Here is a 6,771-nt window from a genome sequence, read left to right as displayed (position 1 = left end):
GGCAGCATCTGTCACAGACGACCTGCCCAAAGTCACCACAGCAGTGCCAGGGTTTGAGCTTAAGGTCACTGATGCCAAATTCCACAATCTGATCCGCAGCTCAGTTTGGTGAGTGGAGAGAAAGGAACAGCAGGAGTTTGCCCAAGGTGTCACCAACATTTTCTACCTGGACCATCTCTCGTTCTCAGATTCCTCAAACAGTTAGTGACACCTGCCCTGTGCTCAGCCTGTGCTGGGCTCTGGGGCCAAGGAGATGAACAAGGTGTGGTTCCTGCACTCCAGGTACAATCTCTCTATTGGGTGGGAGAGAAGGAGTCGCAAGCCTATGGTCTGCCTCAAGCCAGCCTGGGTAGGCAAGGAGTCCTTCCTGGAAGCAGTGGCACCTGAGTGAATTGTGGAAGCACGAGGAGAGCCACAGGGCTGGGTAGACTGCAAGGAAAGTCAGCTTAACTGAGGGCTTTATTCCTGGGCCCTGTGGACCCAAGAGATCACAGAGGTCAGCAGCATGGGGCACAGAGCGAGGCAGGAGCAGGTATTTGATGACTGGATGGAATAAGAGAGGGAGTCAAGGAAGAGCTGGGCAGGGACCTTTTAACCTAATCACCTTTTGAGTCTGGTTTTAAGAGGTGGTGGCCATCAGCAAGGGAAGGCAGGACCTCTGCACTCACAGTCCTCTGAAGGCTGAAGGGGCATGTTCCCCACAGAGGGTCACAGAGTTCAGTTGACAGACTGTCTGCTGCACAGGGGCCCCGGTGAGCGCAGAGATACAAAGAGATCCAGCCCGTGCAGCACCCTCAGCGTCTTGGCCTTCACCAGATGGGCTAGCCTTGGCCTCCCCCGGCCCTCCTTGAGCCTCTCAAAGGAGCTGAGAACAAGGTGGTCTCCAGGAGGACCGGGACCATGGGGGTACAGAGGACAGGGGAGAAAAGAGTACAGCAATATCCAAGATCTACATGAGCTTGGAACCACCTGGGCCGAGCTGGGTCTCGATGGGAAGGAAGACTCCTGGGCACAATAATCAGGACTCCACACGTGGGTACATGAGAGATGACCTTGTCTCTGGTTATAGGCTCTGCCCGCCTGCCCTCAGATAGCATCGTTACAGCCCAAGGCCAGACGAATAGAGTGTACATTCCTCTGAACGGTTCAGAAAATGTGGACAATCATCAAAAACACACACATTACTTGTATCCCCTGTCAGCACTTAACACCATGCACTAGTGTCCTCCAGTCCTCCTGTGTTTGCATCTGCTTGTGCGTGTTTTATCAGAACTCAGTAAGGTCACACCTGCTTTTGGGGTCTGAATCTGATCTAAGCTCTCTAATTTGGAATGGCCTGCTAGTGTGCAGGTGCACATCAGACACCCAAGAAGAGTCTGGCCTAGTGCTTGTGGCCCTCAAATTTGCTGAGGATCCTCTCTATGAAAGGTGAGGTCTGTCTCTACTCGTTGGACCTGAGCTCCATGGCTGCTTGATGAATAGAATCCGATAGAAGTGACATTCCAGGCCAAGGCCTGGATAAACAGGCAGTTTCCACTCCCTGTCTTAAGGAATGCTTGCTCCTAGAAGACAGCATCATGCCATGAGGAAGCTACAGCAGCCCTGTGGAGAGGTGCCAATGCCCTGGGATGACTTTCCAGTAGAGTCTCACCGTGGATCAGAGCCAAGGTGCTGAGCCCTGCCTGGACTGCAGATTCATGAGCAGAAATGACTGTTGCTGTTGTAAACGGTATCTGTGGTTATGCAGCCACAGGTTCCTGGAACCCTGGCTCATCGAGTGCCTCTGCCTGGCACAGCGATTGGTCCAGGGATGAACCCATGGTCCAGTGCATCTCTGGGACGAGGTGTTGGGATGCTGAAAGAGTTGCTCCCCTGTTCTGGGATCCTGAGCTTCAAGGACTTCCCTCTGAACTCTGAAGCTGCCAGCAGCCATCTCCTCTGGGTTGACGCTGGGTTTCTATCCTTTGCAGCTGACTAAAGCAGCTACTTAGCAAATGTGTGACTCACAGGCCTGAGCCTCAGTTTCTCACCTGTAAAATGGGGACAGCAAAGCGCTCCTGATGATTACTGGAAAAGCACAGCTGTCAGCACAGGGAGTGAGGAGGTGAGAGCAGGTATACAGCCTGTAGGACTCAGAGCAGCCCCTTCCTGCTCTCTGCTGTCCTGACCCTCCTACTAGCCCTGACTATGGGGCTCACATACTTGGACTTGCACTGTACATCTCATCCTTCCTTTGGCCCTGGTATGAGGAGTGCTAACATGCCCATCTTGGGAAAACTGAGAGGCACAGAGAGCCAGAATGTCAGGCCCCAGAGGCTGGGCCTTGGGGATGAGCTGTGTTGCTAGGGACAGACCCTTTCCCCAGGCCTCAGACTCCCCATCTGTGAAATGGGAGCCCTCCAAGCACCTGTCCCAGGCCAGGTCTCTCCAATCTGTCCATGCGGATGGCCTTGGCCAGCCTTCCAGGCCTTGTGAGACACCACCCCCAGGAGGCCCAGGGGATGCCTTCCCACAAGGCATGTGCCAGGCTGCAAGCCTGGGCCTCTGAGGTGCCCTTGAGCCACAGCCTCGGCAGGTGTGGCTTGGGAGAAGGTAGGAAGGAGACAGGAGCCCAGAGAGGGGGCAGGGCTTACCCAAAGTCAACCAGCAGGCTGCAGAAGTAGCTAAAATGCCCTGAGCCTGAGGGGCTGATGAGGGCCGAGAGGCCACAGGGTCTGTGTTAGGCAGGGGGAGGCAGGCTCTCATACTTCTGTGACTGGGGACTCAGGCTCCCGCCAAGCTGGCTGCGCAGGTGCATGGCATCAAAGAAGCTTAACTGGCTCATAACCACTAAGCCTCTGGATTGCCCTGGACCCGCCTATGTAGTTCTTACCCCAGGCTTACCTAGGAAAACTTCTGGCTGTGAAAACATACCCCTGCCCCGACCCGGCAGGGGCGGGGGCACAGCCAAACCCTATCATTATGAGTGAGCCCTCAGACCACAGTCATGAGGCATCCTCCTAGCTGGCAAATGGCCTTAGATAGGACAGTTCCACTTCTCTGAGCCTCAGCTTCCCCATCTGCTAATGAGGGGCCAGTCCATATCTGTACTGACAGGTAGAATTCAGAACTGTCCTGTGAATGTGTGTTATCATTTACATGTATCCCACCCTTAAAATCTTTATGAGTTTCCTGCTTTCTGGTGAGAGAATAGATTCGTGCTTATTGTAAACGATTCAGACAACTCAGAGAAGAGTCAAGAGGCAGGAAAAACTGACCCATAGTCTGGCTGCCCAGAGGTGGAGGAGGAGCCCTGGAAGCAGCCCATCAGCCTTTGCCCCTCCTGTGCCCCCTGTGTCCTGGCTGCTGAGCAGGCCTGGCATTCAGGAGGGCCTGGTCCTATCTGTTCTGTGAATCCACCACCTGCTTTTGCCCCCCTAGGAAAGCGTATAGCCCATAGGCCTGCCTCCTTCCAGCTTCCTTGCTACATGTCTCCAAGCCATCACTGTGAACCTGTGGGTGGTGGCTTGATGTTACCTAGGGTGATTCACCTGTCTCCCTCCTGAAAGCCAAGGAAAGCCTCACTTGTACAGACCTAGGGCCAGGGAGGACATCCCAGTGGTCAGAGCCTGGGCCCTGGTGGGGAGTGGGTTTCCAGCCAGGGGTTCCCTACAGAAGAGGACCAGCTCTTGCTTTCCTGTGGAGCAGCCAGAGGACTAGTGTGTGTGGAGGATGCCAAACAGCCTGGCAGAAAATATTTTGGGGAAAATTCCCTCCCCAAATACCCAGCTCGTTGGAGCTACAAGTTTAGATTACTTTTTAAAATAATCGCTCTTAATTTAAAAACATAATTTTTTAAAAAAAGAGGCAAAGCCCATGAGACCACCCTGCTTCCCTGACTCTTGTTTTGGGATGGAATTTTCTGGATTTGGTCCTTTATGAGAGGTTTTTAGGATAAAAATCTTATTTTTATATTGAGTGGTGGAAAAAATGAGGAACATTTAAAGAAAAACAAAAAGCATTTTACATTTCTAAAGTGATTATCCAATGTGAGGGAAACACACCAATGACCAACGCCTCCCCCCCCACCCCGCCACCATGGCCTGTGGATGCTGTGTCAGGACAATCAAGTTGAGGAAGGCTCTCTGGGACAGGCTAAGCCTTGAGGGAAGAGGAGACCCCCAAGCCAGATCTTCATCATCCCCTCAAAGTCCCTGGTAGCATGTGTGTAAGCCCATTTTATAGAGCAGAACACCAAGACCTAGAGCTTCCAGACCCCTCCCCCTTCACGAACCTCCCTGGTTCCTTCCTGCCAGTTCATTTATTCAACAAATGTTTGTTTGTGCTCCCAGATACCAACGCAGATGGGGAAGAGGTAATGGGGTAGGGGCTGGACCCCCAAATGCAGAGAGGCCAAGGCTTCGGTCAGTTCCTCAAGTGTCTCTGCTAGTGCTTCTTGCCTCTTCGCCATTGCCTCCACCAGGGAGCCCTATGTCCTGTCTGCTTCACAGGCCTGAGGTCATGCAGCATGGAATGGCTTTGTCCAGGGAGGGCATTAGGGAGGGCTCCCTTGAGTAGGTGGCCAAGGCCTGAGGGCCAGGAGACACCAGCCTGGCATAGCACAGGCACTGCTCCCAGTCTGGGCCAGGACTTGGAGAGCTGCGGGGCAGATAGGGATGGCAGCAAGTCCAAACACTGGCAGGGCCTGTGTAACCCAGCTTTCAGGAGATGCTCCATCCTTGACCATGTCACAGTCTCCCTCACCTTGGGAGGGTGGCAGGATCTTTTCTATCCCTCAGATGAGAATACTAACGCTCAGGCACGGGATGCTTGTCAGAACCACGATCCCTGACATGGATGGGGGGCGAGGTGGCGGCCCAAGCGGTCTGAGTCTGTGGTAGACTAGTGCCTTTGCCTCCCCGGCCTCAGTTTCCCTCCCTACCCATGGTAGGTGTTGCTGGTGCTCTCCAGGAGCACGCTGTTCCAAGAAGTCCCAGAAAAGGTAGATGGGGTGGTCCAGATCAAGGTTCATAACGACTGAGGTTCCACCTCCAGAACCAAACCCAGTGCCTACCACTGCTTCTGAAGATGTCTTTGACACAAGTGGGTGTTCTGAGGTAGAACGAGGTGTAGAGTTTCCTGTAGCGTGTGACAGAAGTCTCAGGCCACCACCAGTTCCCTAACGGTACAAACGGAGGCCAGCGCCCCATGCTTGAATACCCAGAACGTGTAACCATGCCACAGATGGCCAAGAAAACATGTTGTCTCGTTCTTGTTATGTTATAGGCTGTTATGGGCTGAAATTTGCCCTCCCCAAAATTCAAGTGATTAAGTCCTAACCCCCAGTACCTCAGAACATGACCTTATTTTGAAATAGGGTCTTTATAGAGGCAATCAAGTTAAAGTGAGGTCATTAGGGTGGCCCTATTCCAATAGGACTGGCGTTCCTATAAAAAGGGGAAATTTGGACACAGAGACAGATATGCACAAAGGGACAAAACAGCTGTATGAAAATTGCCAAGAAACTATCAGAAGCTGGGGAGAGGCATGGAGAAGACCCTTTCTAGTGCCTTCAGGGGGAGCATAGCCCTGCTAGCACCTTGATCTCAGACTTCTGACCTCCAGAACCCTGAGATTACACATTTTTGTAGTCCTAAAGTACCAGCCTGTGGTACCTCGTTACAGCAGCCCCAGGATGCATACACATACCAGGCCTGGGCCAGCGTGTGGTGTTGTAGGCAGCCCGCAGGCAGCTTCCACCAGCTCTATCCTGTAGTTTCAAGGCGACACCAGACCTCCCCTCCCAGCCCTGCTCATGCACCTATACAGGCAGCTGTCCTGGGTACAGGGGTGTGCACAAAAGACCAGAGCCAATGAGAAGGTCACAAGACCCCAGAGGTAGGCACGGGGCCATGTGGTAGGGAATTCTGGGGTCCCATGTCCCTGAGTGTGGTCTGAAGGGGGCAGATCACAGTGGGCCCTGTGGATTCACCCGGCTTCCTGATGTGGCAGATGGGACATACATGTTTGGTTCACATCAAGGGAAATGAAGAAAGTCATTATGTGTGACCCACAAGTCTGAAGTGGGAATTAGATATTATGGGTTGAAACAACTCTGACCCAGGAAAGGGCAGGGCCCTTATGTATCGCACTGAACATCAGCTTCTACCAGGCTACGAAAGCAAAGGTGGGGAGGGGCTGGCCTGCTGGAACCCTGCTCTATTGTCCCACAAGACACCTACCTCTTCACTGCCACCTGCCAGGCACTCCAGAGCCAGGCCTGTCCAGCTGGGCCACCTCACAGACTTGCAGGGGTGAGCACACTGGACTTCTGGCTATACCTCAAGCTTCCAAAGAATTAAGATCTCAAGGCCTTGCATCAGTTGTTCTCTCTGTCACTAACCGCCTAATGGTGGACCCCTGGATTTATCTTGGTATTCACTCCTAGTCTAATGTTTGATCCCTGGGTCTATCTTGGTTTGTACTGCTAGTCTAATAGTGGATCCTTGTGTCTAGGTTGGTCTCCACTATTTAGCCCATTGTTGGATCCCTGGATCTATCTTGGTCTCTACTACCTAGTCCAATGGAGGGTCCCAGGGTCTACCTTGGTCTCCATTCCTAGTCGAATGATGCATTCCTGGATCTATCTTAGCCTGCCTGCACTCCTAATCTAATGGTGGATCCCTGTGTCTATATCGGTCTCCACTACTTAGTAATGGAGGATCCCTGGGTCTACCTATGCTAATGGTGCACCCCTGGATCTATCATGGTCTCCACTACCTAGTCTAATGG

Source organism: Pseudorca crassidens, chromosome 7 (genome assembly GCF_039906515.1).
Source record: "Pseudorca crassidens isolate mPseCra1 chromosome 7, mPseCra1.hap1, whole genome shotgun sequence".
Lineage (NCBI taxonomy): Eukaryota > Metazoa > Chordata > Mammalia > Artiodactyla > Delphinidae > Pseudorca > Pseudorca crassidens.
This window is presented reverse-complemented; position numbering follows the sequence as displayed.